This window comes from Capsicum annuum, chromosome 7 (genome assembly GCF_002878395.1).
Source record: "Capsicum annuum cultivar UCD-10X-F1 chromosome 7, UCD10Xv1.1, whole genome shotgun sequence".
NCBI lineage: Eukaryota > Viridiplantae > Streptophyta > Magnoliopsida > Solanales > Solanaceae > Capsicum > Capsicum annuum.
The window spans coordinates 74,618,340-74,641,236 of record NC_061117.1 but is presented as its reverse complement, the minus strand read 5'-3'; positions in this window follow the sequence as shown (position 1 = coordinate 74,641,236).

Genomic DNA, 22,897 nt, shown 5'->3' with positions numbered 1-22,897 from the left:
AGTCATAGTCAAACCAGGAAGGAATGCCCAAGTTTTTGTTGATTTCATGAATGTACCCTTAAAGATCCCTAAGGTGAGTTCACGAGTCATAGGGTGTGACTCATGATCAAACCAATGAAGGGGGTCTAAAGCAATGACTCATTCCCAAACATCACGAGTCGTGACGTGCCCTGTAACAACTTGGCGGCATTTTCCTGCACATTTAAGTAAGGGAACTTCGTCATTTCCCACTTACACCCACTCAAACCCACATTCATGAAACACCATTAGGACCCTATTACCATACCAATACACATCAAATACACCTCTCATCTCTCTCAAATATCTAAGCAAGAACAATTAGGGTTTTGCGAGGGATTGATCATCTAGGGCTCAAAGGGTGATTTCTTCTTTAAAATTCTTGGTGTCTCAGGAATATATCTCTACCTTAAAGCTTGTTTTATTAAAATCATGTGCTTAAGATTATTATCCCTGTGATTTTGTTGTTGATTTGGAAATTGGGTTGAGGGATTTTTGGTAGTATTGATTGAATTATTTTTCCAATGGCTTTTGTGAATCATTTATGTTTTGAATTGATAGCTTTTGAACTAATTGGGTGCATGGGCATGGTAAATGGGAATAGAGGATCGTGGATTCCCCAAACTTTATGGATTTTTGTAACTGAATCAGTAATAACCTCAGCTCCACTTTATGAAATTGGTTTTGAATACGAGTATATGCATATTGAAACTACTTTGGAACTATGGCTTTGCATAAAAAGGGCTAATGGAACATGAATGGTTTTGAAAGGCCTTTATAGCCATGACTTGAGTTTAAATTGAACCGTGAGGGTTGTGGATTCCCCCAAGTTAATGAATAATTAGACCATGGGTGTCATGGATTCCCCAGGTTAATGAATAATTAGACCATAGAAGTCGTGGATTCCCTCAAGTTGATGATCAATTGAAATGGCATGACAAGATTAGCATGCAAACAAAATTGGTATGAAGATACCAATGGTATGTGCTTTAATGAATGGTCCTTGTTTTAATTAACAGGAATATGTAAATGTTTTAATTAGGATTAAAGGGGTTTGTGTAGCTGGCCATGAAGGTGGAGGTCCTGAGGGACTGATACTAGAAACTCGCATTTGCCAGCATGGGGTTTGGTGTTAATGAATGTGTTCTTGTGTCACACCTTATATATATTTATCATGGATTGGCAAAGGATCGTGGATTCCCCGTCCTTCATTGATACCTACGGTTCATGCGCCTAATGTGCACTGGGGCCCTTTCGGTGAGGAGAGTTGGACCCATATAGCATGGGGGTGACTTTATAACAGTTGAAGCTATACAGTCCAGGTTGATGATTTAGATCTTATGCTAAACCTTGTTCCCAATCCCGACATTTCATATATATATGTATGTACACATGTGTATGTGATTTTATGATGGCTTTGAGCTTGGAATTATTATATCCCTTCCCTGAGTTACATGCTAGCGCTCATCTTGCTAAACATCCCCAGTCGTCGTATCCCCATGTGATGTAGGGTTTGAACAAAGTTCTATTTCTTTGCGCAGTGGTAGGTGACCTTTGGATTTTCTGTGAGTCAACTTTAAAGTTGTGAGCTTCCATTCTCCAGAAGTCCCTCATTCATGGTCTTGTTTCATTCATGTCTTAGACTACTTCCATGGGTTCTTTTGGCTATGGTCGGGGGAATGTACTAACTTAGGTTGATGTTTGGTTTCTTAGAGGCTTTCGTGGATAAAAAGTATGGGTGGATTGTTTTGTGGATTATTAGATCCCTCTTGTTATTGATATATCTATCTTGTTATATGTTTGAAACTCATCTCTATCGTGTTATATATTCGGAACTCAGTCGTTGCTAGTTATATTATGTTCTGGTTGGCAAGGCTAATGGGGGTGGTCTCCAGTCCTTAGCGGACTTGAGATACCTATCGCTGCTAGGCCCTGGTTCGGGTCATGACAACCACCCATTCTCGGTACACAAACTCGGACTCCAACCATTAAAACAATATCTCAATCAAGTGGGGCTTCCTTAGCCTCACCATAGCCTCACCACTCACCACCTTTTCCCAAAACAATCTCAATCCAATATCATCATACTAATGAGCTCAAATCTGCTCCATCAAAGAATACCTAGCCTCCATAAATGCCAAAACATGCCCAGGTGTCGTAATGTCAAGCCTAAGCATCTATTTATCTAAAGTATGAACGTCTAAGGACAAAGGCCACTCCTAGGTCAAAAGATGCACCAAGATACCTATGCTAATCGACTTCTGGCTAAAGGAATCTGCAACTACATTCGCCTTTCCTGGATGATAGAGGATAGTCAAGTTATAATCCTTAAGCAACTAAAGCCAACGACACTGCTTCATATTAAGATCTTGCTGGATGAAGAAATATTGAAGACTACAATGATCTGAGAAAATCTCACAATGGATTCCATACGAGTAGTGCCTCCACAACTACAAGGCAAAAACATCCACGAACAACTCCAAATTATAGGTCGGGTAGTTCCTCTTATCTTGATTGAAGGGATACTAGGAAAATCTGTAGGGAAAACATCCATAAACTCAAGTACAACACAAACAGAATCCAAAAATTGAGGTGAAGCAACACTAGTATCACGAATATGAGCTAAATAAGACAAAAATCCCCCTCTCAACCAATCGACGAGCCCAAACATAAGATTAACCCTCTTAGGACCTGAATGAAGAGCACCCTTCCAAGCTATCCTTGGTACACCTGTCGAAGCTAAAGTCATGGTCTTAGCATAACAATCTAGGACAGCATGGCAAAGAGCCAACCAATTCATACCCAAGATGACATTGAAATCAACCATATCTAAGACAAGAAAATTTACCCAAGTCTCACACCCAGCAAAAGTTATAACACAGGATTGGTACATTCATCCACCACTAAGAGTCTCCTACAAGGGTAGATAGATAAATAGGCATGACATGAGGTTCACTAATAGAATCAAAAACAAAATCAAAATATGCAGACACATAAGAAGATGCCAATCCCAGATCAAATAGCACATATGCAAATTTGAAACAAATGAGGAAGATACCTATGATAACAGCATCAGAAGCCTTTGTCCCTGATCTGACGAGTATAGCATAGCACTGTCCACGACCACCAACTACTTGAGTATACCTACAACCACCACTGCAGAGACCACTATCTCTGCATCATGCACCTCTTGTAGATATCTTACCTCTCACAACTTAAACATAAGTAGCTCTAAAAACGCGATGAGGGTAGTTCTTGGAAAAATGGCCAGTCTTATCACACACATGGAAAGCTCTATGATCCGACTCAATAGGAGGAAGTACGATTGGGCCAAAATGGCCACCCTAAACAGCTGAACTAGAAGACCCACTACCTAAACTTTGCAAGGTTTCCTGCACTGGTCTACCATGATATCCACAAAAATCTCTAGAATACCTACCTCGAGAAGTGTGACCTCTGAACATACCAAAATAGCACACCTTCTTTGTGCCTCCCTAAGATGCTCGAAGAATACCCTTGATCATCTTAGCATGATTTATTATACTCTAAGAAAAAGCTCCAAATACAACCATCTGAGATATAAACTAAAAAGAGACATCCAACCCCTTTACAAACTTCTAAATCTTCTTAAACTTGGTGGCAGTACTAGCATAGGAATACCTAGACAAAGCATGAAAACATGCTTCATACTCTATAACAGTTATGGAGCCCTGCTCTAGGTGATAAAACTCATCTCTCATCTAATCTCTTAGGTTGTAAAGCTCAAACTTCTCTAAAAAGGCCTCAGCAAACTGATCCTAAGTCATCTTAGGAGAATTAAGAGGTCTATAATTAACAAGCAATCTTCACCAATCTATAGAAATATCTCTTAACTGATAAGTAGTATATGCGACACCATACGACTTAAGTAAACCTAAATTATGCAACTTCTTACGATAGTTAATTAAGAACTAATAGGCTTCCTCACCCACAGCACCACTGAACTTAGGGAGACATAAATGAGTGAATCTCTTAAACCTCTTCTGATCTTCAAAAAGCATAACTATACTTGAAACAAGAGGAGGCACAATGAATCTAACAGGTTGAGATTCCACCTGAGGGGGAAACATAGATGGAGGTTAAGCTCTTAACCTCAGAATGCCATACTCGAATGTAGGTGCTGAAGGAGGAATAATATTTTGAGTCTTTGGAGTACCAAAAGCTGAAGTTGGTGCAACTAGAGGATCCATACTCAGAGCTTAAGAAACACGACAAATAAACTCTAGCACATATGGGGGTACAATACTTAGAGCTGGGGGAACACTAGGCATACTCAAAGGAGCATCCTCCAAACGGGTAAACAAGCAAATCAACAATCCCTCCAAGACTAGGGTAGTAAAACTCCATGGAACCAAAGTAGAACCCACACCTCCAATATGCTCAACACGAAGCTCAGGGTAGAGGCCCCTAGCACTACTCTTAGATGAGGAAAATCCACTTACCCTTCCACTACCTCGAGTTTACCCCGGACTCACAACTCACCCTCTAGATTGGGCTCTCTCCTTGAATAAAAGCTCTGTATCTCTAACCTCATGAGATCGAGTCAACACCAGTTGTTCCAAAAAGAGTAAAACATCACTTAGAACATAAAATATGAAGGAAATCTGCATGATAAGGAAAGAAATAAGGGTAATTTCCTAAAGAAATCATACAGCCTCTCGTAGATAGATACGTACGTCTAACGTCTACGGACCGATTCACGAGACTCTATTAGACATCCTATTCTTATACAATTAAGACCAATGAACCTGGCATCTTTAATACCACTTTGTCACAACACAAAAACAAGGTCCATGATGGCACTTGTCACGGCAAACCTTTACAAGTAAGACTATCACCCAAATAGATACACAAGAGAAAAGACAACATCCTAAGGAAAGACTTCTAAAATAAAGGAAAACAACATAAATATAATAAAAATGGAAAGAAACATAACTAATAATGCCATAACTCCTAAAACCTGGTGTCACAATGTAAGAACTACTAATAAAATCCATGAATCAAATACATTAAAATCAAATAGAAATAACTTTGTCCCTGAATACTAGTAAAGAAATAGTCTAATATAGAAAGATAGAAGTGAACTTTAGATGCATAAAATCCAACCGCAATCTTACTAACTTTGATGGTCCCGGAATCAACCACTAGGAGGCACACTTGAACCAGGATTTGCACCGAAAGGGTACAGTAGGGATGAGTATGGTTCACTTGTACTGAGCAGGTATCATAGACAAACCGAGCAAAGTGAAAAATAAAACATATAAAAGTACACACTAAGGGCATGTCACTGCAATCAGTAAATATCCCATAATGGTAGCCCACACCTCTTGCACTAATAGTTCTATAATACTCATGTATATTGTAACAAAATACAAGAAAGGAATACAAGTATACATTTATATCATATCCAAGTAGAGAAAAAAAAAGAAAATATATACATGAAAATCAAGTACAAGTAAAGTCAAATAGAATCAATGGATAGATAACAAGTCAAAGACAAAGATACAATCACAACATAGGCACAATAAGGTAAGTGCAATAAAAATGATGATGATTATGATGAGGTGTAATGCATGAGGTTTTTGCACAACCTCCATATACACCTATGGAGCTAAATTTTCTTGATGCAGGACCCATGGGAGGTTCATCAACCTGTATATAATCCATATCCATATTTCCTCCTCAACACATCCCTGAGGGAGAGTTTTAAGATGTCACATTTTCTTTCAGAAAAAGTATGTGTTTCCAGTATTTCCAAAGTGGTACCAATTTCATGAATGAATATCATATGAAGATGAAATGCTCACAACTAACCAAAATTGAGTGTTTCCATATCCAACCAATATACCAACCAAGTAATCCAAATATCCACTTAATTTTCCAACCATCCATGAAATTCAACGCGATTCATATGCCAATAGTATGAATACATCACAATATACAATTGATACCATCTTAGGCTTCCTCATTGCCAATATATAATCAAATTCATATTTATAAGGAAAACAATATTATATAAGACCCCACGCAATCACACATAGCAAATAATGTTCTAAAACTACCAAATACATCAACATATAGGCCTCCACATGGGAACAACACAATAAACTTAGCCATTTTCACGATTAGTTCCCACACCCTTAACATGATTTTGTATCAACATTAACTACCCAAAAGAAGTAAATCCATAACCTACCTCAAATGCCGAAAACAAATCTGCAAGCCTTTAATCCAAAGCCTTATTACCCACGAACGAACTCATAATCAACTAAAATATGAAAATATAGAATCTATCCATCAAAATAAAGTCAATGATACCTATATTGTCTATTTTCAAGTCAGAATCAAAACAGATCCCCAAAATGGGTTTTTGAAAAAGGACAAAATTATAATTTTATTTTAGAAATATGCTCCATGTATTTTTAGAAGTCTACAGCTAAAAATCCAAGAAAAATGAATTAAAAATGAAATTCAAATTGAAGAAAAACCAATCTCAAGTTTTACAAGATAAAATCCCCAAAATTTATTTTTAAAATCAAGAATTGAAGTTTTTTTAAAGATGAAATTAATAGAAAAGTAATAATTATAAGATTAGAAACTTAACCAAGTAAAAATGAATTGAAATCGGGGTTTAGATCGAAGAAATATAATGTTTAGCATTTCAGGTTTGGCATTTCGGGCCAAAATCTCCAATTTCCACTTTAATCCATGTTAAAACAAGAAATAGATGATAAAATTAGAGTAAGGTAGTTGAAATAGGTGTTTAGAAGTCTAACCAAGCTTAGAAACAGAAGAAATTGCTCAAAAGTGTGACACTCTAAGCTCTTAATCTCAAAAATGAGGAAAAGAATGACAAAACATGGGTATATATAGGGTCCAAGTATCTGCAGACCCTTGGGATTCATCTAGAATCCTATGAACGCCAATGAAATATGCTACCCAATCAAATTTGACACTCCAAACTCAATGGCGATATCATATTTTCAAAAAAATATCATTTCACAAAGTTGACCTCAGAAACTCAAAATCACAACTTTGTGAATCGAGGATTAAAATGAGATTTAAAAGCCATAAAACCAAACTAGTTATGTTACCACTCTGAAATCGACATTCCAAAATCTGCTGGCATAGTTCATTTTTCCATCTGACACACAGATTAAAAAATGTTGACTGATGTTAACTATATGGCTTTTCAAGCCACCAAAAACCACAATATCACATAAAGCACACTAAAATAGATCAAAAACTATGTCAATCATCTCCACACCCCATAAGGGGTAAATAATAAATTCATATAAAAACACATATTTGGCATAATTCATCAAAAGTTTAACTCGTTACACCTTATAGAGTGACAAACGCCATGCCAGCCCCAGCTCCTCCTTAGTGTGGGGCATCATCAAAGTACATCTATCATGGGGGTCAAACTTTAATAATAATTACATATTCATTAGGAAGTTCATCGATTAGTTTTCAATCATCAAGAATCAGGTGGTCTGCCAAAATGTCTGCTAACGGTTATACCTTTATGTCCTTTTGAGGGATGTACATGATCTCAAACTATTAAAACTAAAGCTACCACCTTGGAAGTCGATTATTAGGGGTTGATTTTGACATCAAAAACTTGATAGACTTTGCTCTTGACACTAGATGAACAACATAAGCCTGAAACTAATGCTTCATCTGTTGAATTTAGAAAAACCAACACTAAACATAATTTTTTAATGGGTGAATAACTCAAGACATTTGGTATCATCATTATGCTCAGGTAGTAAAGAACATTTTCTTTGCCTTCACTATTCTCTTAAGCCAATAGTGCTTCAACCAATATTTTTTATACTGAAATATAGTGAAATAATGGTTTTATAGGTATAGATTCTGGAACAACATAAGGCTTCATAAAGTATGAATTAATACTTTCAAAGGTTGTACTACAAGCTTGGTCCCATTTGAAAGGGGTTTCCTTCTTTATGAGATAGCTAAATAGTTGACATTTTTCAGCGAGACTTAAGATAAACCTTCTTAATTATGCTATATTCCCATGAAGACTTTGTAACACATGAATGTTAGAGCTTGGGAATCTTTAAAGTTTCAACAAATTTACCTTGATAAATTTTGATTCATCGGTATCATATAATAAAGCCAAAGAACATTCTAGAAGTAACTCCAAAGGCACATTTCAATAGAGTCATCCTAAGTTGATATTTCAAGTGGTCATGACTTTTTCTTGACTTTCCGCTAAGTCATCCATATAACATTTCATATTTTTATAGAGCAGGTCATCAAAGATATTTTTCATAGCCTTTTGAATAAGTGGCACCAAAGTTCTTTAAATCAAACGGCATCACCTTGTAGCAATAGATACCTTTATATGTACGAAATCCAGGGAACTTTTCATCCTTCGGTGCCATGCAAATTTAGTTATTGCCAAATAAATCGTCCACAAAGGACATAGCCTCATAACTAGTGGTAGCATCAATCATCAACTCTAGAATGAGGATTGGAAACTTATCCCTAAAGTTGACATACATTCAAATTTTTCAATTCTTCTTCTTCTTCAATAAACAATAATTGTAATCCATGTGGGGTATTTAACTTGACGAATAAGCCAACTTTAATGAGTTAGTTAACCTCATTTTTAATTAATGGCACCAATTTTGGCCTAAAGCACCATTAGGCTTTCTTAATAGGATGAGCACCATTCCTAACCGCTAACTGATAGACTGCTACTTTTGGATCTAAACCAAGCATCTCCTTATAAATCCATGCGACGACATCTTTACTTTTATTAAGTATATTCATACAAGAAATTTCTTTATCTATTTCAAGTAAATCACTCTAGTAAGTTGGTATTGGGTCTTTATAAGTGCCAACATTGATTTTTTTCAAGGGATATATTATTGTCTTCGTCCTTCTTTAAGTTCTAAAGAAAATCTTCACCCTCTTGAGAATCATCACCATTGATAAATATATGGTAAGACCAGGAAATATTTTCCAACTCTTTATCAACCTTTATTTGAGATAAGGTATCACACTTTGGGGTGTAATATGATATAAAGAGCCTACACTTTCTTCATATTCCTCTTATTTATTGGTATAAACCACAGTATGAGTCCTTGCCTTTAAAACCTCCTTGTATTTAACCAAAAGTTCTGTTTGTCACCTCATTCTAGAAGGAATCAAAATCTAGAAATTCTTTTAGATTCTAGGTTAACAGTGCATTATTGTGCTTTGAAAACTTCTCTGACGCTTGTTGCTTTTATTATTCTTTAGTGGACTTAACCTCTCAAAAATAGAAGTTCTTGTGGCTATTTCTCTAAGTTGATCAAAGACAGAGGGACTTTTGTTGGAAGTAGTAGACTCCTTTTTCACAGTGATTTAGTTTCTAACTGCCCTTTTTATAAAGATGTTAACTGGTGGTGGTAGTGGTGTGTACCCTAAGCCTTTATGTTATTTCCTAGTAGTACCTTCTAATATGAATTTCCTAAACTTTTATAGCTTATTGGGATTATATCCTTCCTTTACAAATAACTTGTAAGAATTTAGATCGAAGCCTTCTTTTGTACACTTTGTAGGAAGTTTCATATCTCATGGTGTATTTTGAGCTACAAATTATCCAAGTAGCTTTGAGGATAAATTATTGCATCGATTATATTGATAGAAAGAGGCAATCCCCCTAGATCATTATCTTGGTAGTTGGATGGGTGATTTTTCTCTTTCTTTACCTTTGGTACGTAGCAGAGATTATGAGTTGCCTTTTTTTTTCATGAACACAACACCTACTTTACTCAAAGTAGAGGGAGGCTTCTTAATGGTAACTTTTTCGATAGCCACTTTGAGCTTCTTAGCTACAAGATTATCACACTTGGTTGTTGTGATATCATCAACCTTTTTCTCCTTCATAACATAATTCTTCAAGTATAATTTCATATCGAGAAAGTTTGACTCAACTTCAGTGAATGACTTATCATCGGTAATTATTTTTATTTCCACTTCGGCCTTTGAGATACTTTAAGCATTAATAGAAAGAGGATGAAATAATTTTGTTCTCGTGTACCCAATTCCTATCAAGTAATATGTTGTACGAATGCATGGCATCGATCACATGCATCAATATATTTGATCACAGATCACCTATATGGATCTCTAACTCAATCAATACTATGGCCTTTGACCCCCTTGATTGAACCCTTGGATTATCAAATGAATTTTAATAAGTTCCTCAGTTATGATACCAAGTTCCTTTATTGTTCAAATAGGTAGAATGTTTCTTATAGACACCCAGGTTTATCAAGATTCTATTTATATTCTTCTCTAAAACATGACTCACCATATAAAAGGGATGATTGTGTAGCATTTCACCAAATATAAGGTCATATATGAATTTAAATTTTTGTATCAAATATATGTGCTTCTCAGCTAAGAGGTTTAGTAGGCTTTTGAGAAGATGAAGAAACTTCCAGGGGTAGGTTTTCACCCTTTGCTTCTTCTTTGCTAGTATTGTAACAGTATGCCTCAATGCTTCTTCTTCTAGTTGGATACTCGAATGACTCCTTTTATAGACTCGTCTTCTTGCATCTCTGTATAGTCACCAAAATCTAACCTTCATCATTATCTCATCAACTAGATACTTCTCATGCCCCAATAGGCCCTCATTATTCTTTTTGAGGTATATTTGGACAGGATCGAGTGAACCAGGTGATAGAGATTTGATGAGAACTGGCCTACTCATCATTAAGGAAGATGTTTTTCTTATTTTCCAATTGCATGATTTTTTCCTTGAAGAAAAAGTATTTCTCCAGAGAGCGATCCACAAACCTATGATACTTGTAATAGTTTAGGTCACCAGTCCTTAAAACTTTATCAGGTTTCTTCATCTTCTATAGATCATTGAGATTATTCTCAAGAAGTTCATTAAAATTTTTGGCTATATAATAATTAAGGAAAGGGTATTCCTTTTCTTGCATCTCTATTAAATTCAACTTTTGATTTGGATGTGCTTGAGAAGTCACCTTCATGGTTTTATTCTTGCTTAACTTTGTTGTGAACTTCACATGAGACAAGATGACATTCATGGATTCATTGTTATAACTTTCAGGACAAACTTTCTCCATTTTCTAGGTTCCTACTTATTATCCTTTCCCTTTCAGGGTCATGGAATTACTCTTTTTTTGTTAGAAGACATGTTCAACTCCATGTCATGAGTACGGATAGCTAACTCTTCAAAGTATTTTTGCGTAATGCCTTGAAATATATAGAGAATCCCTAGTGCATTATTTGGATGCACATCTCTATTATAAAAGTTTTACTGAGTCTATCTTTACAGTTTAGGTTCGTATTTCTACATTGATTGTTAAAGTTAATAACTAGAACATCCTTTTTTTGATGGCTATTCGTTAGATCTACCATGCTTACTATATGCCTTGTGCTATAAAAGTGATTCATGAACTCAAGATCCAATTGCTCCCAAATATCAATAGAACTAGACTCAAGGTCTGTTTACCAATCAAAGGCGTTTCCCTTTAGGGAACGAACAAATTTCTTGACAAGATAGTCATATTAGATTCTAGCACTATTACTTGTCTCAACAAAGTGTGTGGCATATTGCTTTGGATTCCCTTTGCCCTTAAATTATTGAAATTTATGGGTTGTAGCCGATAGGCATTTTAAAGCTATCAGTCCTTATAGTGTAGGGCTTGGCATACATTACAGAAGACTTAGTGGAAAAATTGTATTTTTTCTTTGAGGTTCCCTTCAATAAACTCTTTAAATTGATCAATCAGGATCATTCCCTCATAAGAAACTTATACCTCCTTAGCAAGTAGTTTCTATTTTATACGATTTTCTATCTCATGAACATTTGGAGATTTCTCAGGTACATGTCTTGAATCTCCATCTATTAAGACATCCATCCTATCCACCAAATTATCAATCTAAGCATCTTGATTTTGTATATACTTGGTTAGGCCATCAATTGCCTTTTCCAGGTTTGCGAGATGCTCCTCCATAGATGTCGTGATCCAATTTCACGAGTCATATGGACACCTACTTAATCCCACCAGTAGATAATTCGTACCATAGCCCAGATCTATAATGAATGGGCTAGTTGGTGAAAATTGGCATAAATGCCAAAATATACCAGTAAAGGTTTATAAGACACAAATCATAGGATTATAATATAGCAGAAAAGAAATAACAACATCCCACAATCTAGTAATATCGGTACAAGATCCTCTAATTCAAAATAACATAAGTACTATTAAGTTAATATAAAATAGTCTCGAAAATGGAAAGACTAGCAAAAACATAAGAAGAAGACAAGGACAATTCAATCTTTGAGAGCTTACCGTGTATTCAAACTCTAACATGCATAAATCTCAATGTCAATGGAGGTAGTTAGTACTTGAATCTACACCAAAAGGAAACAGAAGTGTAGTGTGAGTATCAAATCCATGGGTACTTAGTAGGCATCATCGACCGACTTAGCTAACTCATAATATAAATATAATAAAATGCAAGAAATAAGATAAGTCAAGGTAAGAGGGAAAACTTGGAATAGCGCACCAAATACTATAAATAAATATCCGGAATAATAACATTCATGAAAATATAGATATTACTACATAACTGGCCCCAATAAGCTATAAAGTGTAATAAAGTAAATAACCTAACGTAGGCCCCCAAAGCCCGGAGGGTGAAATTAAGTGAAGTAACAATATTAATTATGCTAACTAACCATATCTCAAAATCATAACTGGGAACCGTCCATATTGCAAAAACCAATAGCAAATTGGTTCCATAACCATCATAAATAACCTCTCAATGTAGAACCTTAACCAGAACTAGTATCTCATATGCCAGAACTAGTATCTCATATGTGGGACTTAAATTGGAACTAATACCACCAATAATTCTGGAAGCAAACTAGTCTTGGTATCATAAATCGCCGGCCTCAGACTAGAAATAACATCATCTTCCAAGCATCAATATGTAATAAAACATCCTGAATCTAAACCTCCTAGGGCTCAAGAATGTAAATAATACAATGTTCACGGCCTATAGATCCTACAAGAGCTTAATAGCAATCTTGTCCTAAGGTAGGCCAGAGGGGTCCACTTCTATTTTCGAAATCCATTGTAAGGTAAATTCTATCCTGAACTAGGAAAAGGTATCTCATTTTACTACCAAATGTTAATTTAAGCCACTTGACTCCTAAGATAGCAATTCTACCCTAAGAATGAGTAATTAAGTCAATTATGCCTTATTAGGTTCCTTAATTAGATAAAAGATACAAAACATACTAATTCTACTGTCAAGAACTAAATCCAAACTCAAAACTAGCACAATATCATGTTCATACTATAATCAAGCTCAATATAAGAGAAAGGTAAACCTATCCTACCTGGACGCCAAAGAAAGTCTGGTGAAGTTTACTGAATCAATAATTTTCTCTTCTGAGAAGCTTTTGCATGATTCCACATTATCAAAAAAATAATCCACACATTAATATGGAAACAATGGTACCCATATTGCATTTTTATGCTTTGGGTTCAAGAATTAAGTCAAAATCCCATATGGGACCTATTTGTAGAATTACACTTTCAAAATCAACACATTCCTCTATGCTCATGGATCATTTATCCTTACAAATGGATATATTCCAAGGTCAATTGATACTAAAATCAACCCTATTATAATCTAGAGATTTATGAATAAATTGGGAATTTAAACCATCAACTAATCAGAAACTTACAATGTTTAGGATGAGAAAATGAGTAACTAATGCTCATAAACACCCTAAAATATCTCAACAATTACTCTCCTAATTTTCATCACTTTTAAGGGTGTTTTAGCTCTTGAACTTATGAAAAATAGGGAAAAAATCAGGAAGAAAAGAATTTAATGGCCTCCCATGTGTCGCTTAAGCGATCACTTGATTGCTTAAGCCGTTACTGCTAAAGCGGCTAAATACCGATTAGGCAATACACACTAAGTATGCTCCCTGTGCTAAAGTGGACAAACAACCACTATAGCAGCCTTTTTTTAGTGGGCCAACTAGAAAACCTGATTGCTTAAGCAATCGGCTAGTCACTTAAGCGGCCTCAACTAAAGTGTAACACCCTAAAAATGGTCCCAAAATGTCACACGGTGCTTAGGACCACAAGTGATCTTAAACTAACCCATCTACTGGCATAACTCATAAGCAACTAAATAAATAACATACATCTAAACGAAATAAGAGGAAGATTACTCTTTTCTGAATCTGATCAATACAAAACTAAATTAAAATAAGCTCAATTCTTCTTTTACAAACAAAACTGGAATTAAGTACCTTAACTCTACTGACTATCTATGAAGCCTCTACTAGTATTGACTTTAGGTAGCCGGGATATGACCCCCAGCTATCCCAAATTAATATTATTAAATAAAGAAGAATAAAATATTACTCAAATTGTATGACCGACTCGAGCCCTTGAATCAAGAGAACTCATCACTTGCTGACTGGAAGTTGCAAACTGTCTGAATATGGAATGTGTGCTACAACTGATCTAATACCTATATTATGAGACAATGTAGCACATAGACGTATAGGTGGATCAGTACTTTGAGGATGTACTGAGTATATGGGGGTGAATACATAAGTAAAACACAATATCAATCATCATAATTCGTAAAACAATGCATGTGAAATGTAAATGAATCACTTAAACTAGAATATCTGATATACTAAAGATCATAAGTAACAAATCATACTTTATAAATCTAGTGAGACATAACATTTAGTTCTAAAATTTATACTTGCATTCTCTCTTTAAATCGTACTGTCTAAGTTTAGAAAGGACTCACTCTTTAAATATGAAATATGAAACTAATATCTTTCTGTAAAGCATAATCTGAGTAAGCTTGTGAGCCTTTACACTTAGTTTTATAAAAGCCTTCTGTTATTCTTTTCTAAGAAACTATTCTAAAAATCTTTACCATTAATATGTAAGGAAAACACTTTATCTTAAGGCTTTAAACCAATAGATTGTTTTAAGAGTAGGGGACATCTTTATGGGAGGTTTTTCTAACAGACATACACCATGTGAGCATCCATGGAGTCCCACATCTTGCCCCCATTGGGTAAGGTTGTTCTACCCTTTCCATCAGAATAGAATATCTTATCTTATGTGATCACAATCTTAGTTATCCATGTAGAAGTAGGGATAATCTTAATCCTATGATAGCATGTAGTTCTGGGGTATGAAACCGTAGTAACATACCCATCTCGGTGCTAAATACTACTCCCATTCTTATGCTCAAAATCTTTAGAAAATCCACTTCAAATTAGCACAAGGGTTTATAAGAAAATCAATTATGCTTTTCTCTCTTTAAATCTCAAGTCACATGAACAAAGTGGATTCTTTATCTTAGCTTAGGACCAAAAGGTCAAATCTTAATCAAAAAACTAAGAATAGTCTTATCTTAGGATACTCATAGCATAAACAATCTTGAAACAACAATTTTTAACTAGGGATTAAAGACCCATGCATCACACTCATGTTAAAACACCAAAATTCTCATGCTTGATAATGTAAATTTTGATAAATCAACTCAAAATCTGAAAATTTCAGCAATATGCCTGAAAATATAAACATAACCATGGAATTTAACTTCTAAATCATTGGGAATCTCATAAGCTTGTAAATAACAATAATAGGTATAAACCCTAACTTGAATTTCTTGGAAAATCATATAAATTTTAGTAAAATTTGAATTTAAAATAAGTTTTGGGCACAAGGATGAAAGGATTATCCTTGTTCATACCCCACATACCTTAATTGATGATCTTAGATGCTAAAACTTGAATCTTGGATCTTTATTGATGCTTTGAAGATGAATTCTTTGAGTTCTTGTATTGGGAGTCCTTAATCTTGAATTTCTTTGGGGAATTAATGGAGGAAATTTGAATTTCTTGGGGAGGAAGTTGATGATCTAGGTTTTGCTTTTCCTTGGGAGAGAATGCTTTGATTTGGGGAAAATTTAATAAAGAATGACTTGAGAATGATTTTAGGGATTAAATCTCATATCTGGACGAAATAAAAATATGGGAAATGGACGAAATAAAAATATGGGAAAAGGCCAATTTAACCCTGGACGAAGCTTTTAATTTTCGTCAAAATTTTTTGAAATAGGCATTTGGCACGATGCGCTGTGATCGCATCGGGCCACTAGAAATAGACAACTGGGAACTGAGGTCTTGGCACTACACAGAGAAATTGTGATGCCCTTTTGAAATGTCTACTGGATTTTGACAGATGGGAAAATGAACCATTCCGCGATGTGCCAATATTGCGGAGGTCAACTAGAATTGACGGTTGCCATTTTTCCTTTTCTGCAATGCACTGAGAGTCCAAGTGGCACAATGTCAACTTAAAAATGCTCTAACTTCTCAACCAAGTGTCGGATTTGGGCGAATTCGGTATTGATGAAAAGCTTATTCAATTTTCCACGCAATGGAAAGTCAAAATCTTGAAAATTCCACATGGAATAAATATTATTCATTTTTGAAGCTATCCCTTAATATTCGAGGAACTAATTTAAGCTAGGAAAATAGAGGGTATTACAATATCTTTCCCTTGGGAATATTCATCCTCAAATATGGCTAATTAGGCTGAAATCCCTGAGGAATCTAGGCATATAAGCTATCATGGATAATTGAAATAAACTGTATGACTGAATCCCAACATAGTGGGCTACTGAACTGATCTATGAGCGCATGAACTTTTATGAAAATAGCTATATGGATGAGATCAAAACGAGAGAGCCAGCTTTGAGGTAACAATCTCTTTAGGCTGGATCTAATTTCATGAGAAAAAGATGAGTGGTTTACGTAATAAAATCTCGGGGCATTACAACATCCGCCCTTGGGATCGTTCTTCCCCGAATGATACTGATTTGGTTGAAATACTAGGAAAAGATTGAAATACTTATGAAATAAATCATTACTTAATATCTGAATCTGAAACTGATGTATGATGCATATACTGAGTTGAATCCGCAATTTACATGGATGTGAACAAACTACCTCTTGAAATGGCAATACTCATGAAATTTCAGGTAGTAAGACTAGACTAAATTGGAAGATGAAAAACTATGGAAATTTTTCTGTCAAATTGTTAAGCTGGATTGCTGGCCATACGGACTGAATCATACTAAATGGTCATACCCCGAATAAGTATTTCTTCAACACCTTTCTAAGAAATTTCTAATGCTATTAGGGAGTAAAGAATTATGGGTATGATCTGAACAAAACATCTGAATAAGAAACTATAACATGGCCCCAAATCTATAGCATGGAACATAGACATATAAATCATGAGCTAGGATAGAATTACTAGGCCTTAAGCAATGCAACTTCTTATTTTCGAGTTTAGAAACACCTCACAAGTACTCCATCAACTATACTATCCCCCCTTGAAATACCATATCCACATGATTAAACTTACAATTCAACTTGAATCAAAGAGCTTGACTCGGCTAGTCGTTCTATCATTTCTCTCTTAGCTTTAAGCCATCATTCTAAGTCTTAGGAACCCTTTGATAAACTCTAAACTAGACTATACTCACTGAACTTTGGAGTCTGAAATACAACAATACACATAAATAATAAACTTACTCTGAAAGATTACACCTAAAAGTGTAAAACCCACTTCTAATACTTCCTTTCGAGGTACAACTCTATCTTTCTACAGCCCCACTAATCATCATATAATATCTGGAACACTTACTGACTTAGAATCTTCATGAGTATCACTTTATCATGAGTTCACACCATCTAGAGCTTTAACTCTCATTTCTATTCGCTCAATCTTCAAAGTTTTAAACTTGGATCCTAACACTTAACATGAATATCTTCAACCTTTAATAAACCATACTGCTTCCATCATACCCTACAAATATCGCATCTCTGAACTTATATTTCTAAACCATGAGAATTAATATCATATCAAGAAGGTTCAACATCATCAATCGAAACTCCTTAACTTAGCTATTTAGAACACCATATACCATCTAACTAGTCTCCTTCCTCTTAGCAACTCAATGGTACTACTATCCACACATAACACAAAATAACCTTAGAAAATAAAGCAACCCCTTATCACCCCAGATCACTTCCATATAACTAGTACCACTAATCAAGAAATCATTACATCCACCTTGATGACCATCAACTATTCAAACTTAATGTCTAGTGCTAAACATAATTTAACCAGCCACCTTGCATACAATTCTCACTCGAAAGCTACAAAATAAAACATCAAGAAACACTAGCCCATTAGAATCTCATAACAACAATAATCGATCGTAATCATATGGTCTATCTTATCATAATCCATTAACACATCCTCCTTCTACACATCATTACTATCTACCCTTCTACACAATACATCTAAATTACTATCATCGTTCTACAAGTTTCAGCTAAACTGGGAAGCCTAAATTAATGATACTAAATCACCAAACACTTCATTAATATCCTATACTTTTCCATTACAATGTTTACCATCAATAACTCCTTCCATACTTTAAGAAAGCAAAAATTCTCCTTAACTATTAACTCCTTCTCTATCCTCCACCAAACTAACACACAAGGACATAATATCTTAACACAACTCGATAACATGCATAAATTTATCTCTATACTTTATACCAATCATCATTCCCATTCTTCTTGCCACTACTCTTCTATACCCATACTTTAAACTATAATAAAGTTCTACTATTCATAAACTATAATACTAAAGTTCATAATATCCCCTGAATTCACATTGTATTTAACAATCTAGGTTCATACTATCTCCTCTCATGAGCACTATCTATATGGAAAAGGGTCAATGGGCAATATAAATACATATCTAATTCTATCTCAACTTAATAACTCATAAGCATGAGAACATAAACTTTCAACTCATGGAACTTAACACACTAGGGAGCTTCTCTCAAGCCCCTTGTGTGACTTCTAAAGTTTCTGCTAGTAAATCTAAGAGCATTATCTGGGGAGGAACTGGAACTTGCTAATTATGTTTTCTCAAAAATAATAAATAGATGAGGAATTTTAGGGTAACACACGAATAGATAGAAGATTCTGAGAAAACAACTTTACTGCACGATCTAGAGTAGGAAAAAAGAAAAGCTTTCTTAAATGCATTGTACCCTATCAAATGAAAGTACAGATGTCTCCGTACCATTTCGTAAGACTCTACTAGAAATGACTTCACAGACACCCTAGGACACTTGAACCTTGTGCTCTGATACCAATTTTGTAATGCCCTAAAAATGGTCCCGAGATGTCACATAGTTCTTAGGACCACAAGTGATCCCAAGCTAACCCTTCTATGGGCATAACTCATAAGCAACTGAATAAAATACTTACATCTAAAAAAAATTAATCAAAAGATTACTCATTTCTAAATCTGATCAATACAAAACTAAATCAAAATAAGAATAATTTGTCTTTTACAAATAAAACTGGAATCAAATACCTTAACTCTACTGATTGTTTATGAAGTCTTTACTAGTATTGACTTTAGGTAGCCGGGACATGACCCCAGCTATCCTAAATCAATATAACTGAATAAAGAAAAATAAAATATTTCCTAAACTATATGTCTGACTTGAGCCCTTTAACCAAGAGGACTTATCACCTGCTGACTGGAAGCTACAAACTGTCTGAATATGGTAGGCGTGCTACGACGAAACTGATACCTACATTATTAGATAATGTAGCACATAGACATATATGTGGATTAGTACTTTGAGGATGTACTGAGTATATGAGGGTGAATGCATAATTAAAACATAATATCAATCATTATAATTTGTAAACCAATGCATGTTAAATGTAAATGAATTACTTAAACTAGAATATCTGAAATACTAAAGATCATGAGTAACAAATCATACTTTATAAATCTAGTGAGTCATAACATTTAGTTCTAAAAGTTGTACTTGCATTCTCTCTTTAAATCATACTGTCAAAGGACTCACTTTTTAAATATGAAATCTGAAACTAATATCTTTCTGTAAAGCATAATCTGAGTAAGCTTGTGAGCCTTTACACTTAGTTTTATAAAAGCTTTCTGTTATTCTTTTCTGAGAAACTATTCTAAAAATCTTTACCATTGATATGTAAGGAAAACACTTTATCTTAAGGCTTTAAACCAATAGACTGTTTTAAGAGTATGGGACATCTTTATGGGAGATTCTTCTAACCAACATACACCATGTGAGCATCCATGGAGTCCCACATCTTGCCCCCGTTGGGTAGGGTTATTCTACCCTTGCCATCAGAATAGAATATCTTATCTTATGTGATCACAATCATAGTCATCCACGTAGAAGTAGGGATAATCTTAATCCTACGATGGCATGTAGTTCTGGGGTATGAAACCGTAGTAACATACCCATCTCAGTGCTAAATACTACTCCCATTCTTATGCTCAAAATCTTAAAAAAATCCACTTCAAATTAGCGCAAGGGTTTATAAGAAAATCAATTATGCTTTTCTCTCTTTAAATCTCAAGTCACATGAACAAAGTGGATTCTTTATCTTAGCTTAGGACCAAAAGGTCAAATCTTAATCAAAAATCTGAGAATAAGATAAGGATACTCATAGCATAAACAATCTTGAAACAACAATCTTTAACTAGGGATTAAAGACCCATGCATCACACTCATGTTAAAACACCAAAATGCTCATGCTTGATAATGTAAATATTGATAAATCAACTCAAAATCTGAAAATTTCAGCAATATGCGTGAAAATATAAACATAACCATGGAATTTGACTTCTAAATCATTGGGAATCTGATAAGCTTATAAATAACAATAATGGGTATAAAACCTAACTTGAATTTCTTGGAAAATCATATAAATTTCAATAAAATTTGAATTTAAAATAAGTTTTGAATACAAGGATGAAAGAATTATCCTTATTCATACCCCGCATACCTCAATTGATGATCTTAGATGCTAAAACTTGAATCTTGGATCTCTATTGATGCTTTGAAGATGAATTCTTTGAGTTCTTGTATTGAGAATCCTTAATCTTGAATTTCATGGGGAATTAATGGAGGAAATTTGGATTTCTTGGAGAGGAAGTTGATGATCTAGGGTTTTCTTTTTCTTGAGAGAGAATGCTTTGATTTGGGGAAAATTCAATAAAAAATGACTTGGGAATGAATTTAGGGATTAAATCCCCCATCTGGACGAACTAAAATTATTGAAAAAGGCCAATTTAATCCTGGATGAAGTTTTTAATTTCCGTCAAAATTTTCCAAAATAGGTACCTGGCGCGACGCGCCGTGATTGCGTTAGGCCACTGGAAATAGACAATTGGGAAATGAGGGCTTGGCATGACATGGAGGAATCGCGGTGCCTTTTAAAATGTCATTTTGACCACCAACGCGATGCGGTAAGATCGCATTGGGCTACTGGATTTTGACAGATGGGAAAATGGACCATTCCATTATGCACCAATATCACGGAGGGCCACTGGAATTGAAGATTGCCATGTTTTCCTTTTTCGCAACGTGCTGAGAGTCCAGGTGGCACACTGTCAACTTAAAAATGCTCTAACTTCTCAATCGAGTGTCGAATTTGGGCGAATTTGGTATCGATGGAAAGCTTATTCAATTTTCCACACAATGGAAAGTAAAAATCTTTAAAATTCCATATGTAATAAATATTATTCATTCTGGAAGCTATCTCTGAACATTTTAGGAATGAATTTAAGCTAGGAAAATATAGGGTATTACATAAAACGACCTAAGTGTTGCTTTAACGAATGCACCAGCTGAGATCGTGAAAATTGCAAGTCTCCATAGACCCCTTGGGATTTGTTTCAAATCTTGTGAATGAGAGTAAACTATTTTATCCTATAAAATTTGATATTTTAGACTCAATGGTATAGTCAAATCTTCTATTTGAGGTTGTTTCAATGAAAATTGGGTCCCACGCCCAAGGGCCATTTTTATCAATTCCAAACCAATAGACTTAAATGAGTCTGGGAGCCTCGATACCTAAACCAAGGGTTCCCCTAGCCAAAAATCAATGTTCTATAGTTATTGGAACTATCTGAATTAGCATATGAGGTTGTTAAGATGAAGTTTACGCCTAATAGCCAATTCTTACTAGCAAAGAGTTCAAAATAGAAAATTAACTCTAAAAACCAAATGAACTGCTCAGTATCTAAATTATCAAATCCAATTATTCTTATAGTCAATCCTAATTGATTATAATCTAATTATTCTTAGTCTCAAATTAGTCCTTTAGAAGCCCAGGAATTGTCTTACACTTTTGAAAACATTCAAAATCCCCCAAAATATTTGTATAATATATTTGAATTTAGAAAGTAACTTTAATTTCAAACTTATTTAATCGCCACTTACATTGTTCCTCGTGGATTAAACCCCAACTAAAAATTGGGTAATTATATTGTCAATGAATATCTTGCATTTAAATTGATGTGTAAGTTGAGCGTTATCCCAAATAGGATTGATCACACCCTGAGATATTTAAAAGAATTCATGGGTTATAGTTTGATGCTTTGTTAAAAGACTAGTATCAAAATCCCTAACCGATCCTACCCAAGCATGCCTTCGCTAATATTTGAAGTTGATTTTCATGTACCCATACACTAGTTGCCTCTAGTAAAGTATAGCCTCAAGATCCATTCCTAATTGATTACACTCTAATTATTCTTAGTCTTAAATTAGTCCTTTAGAAGCCCAAGAATTGTCTTACACTTTTGAAAACATTCAAAATCACCTAAATATTTGTATAATATATTTGAAA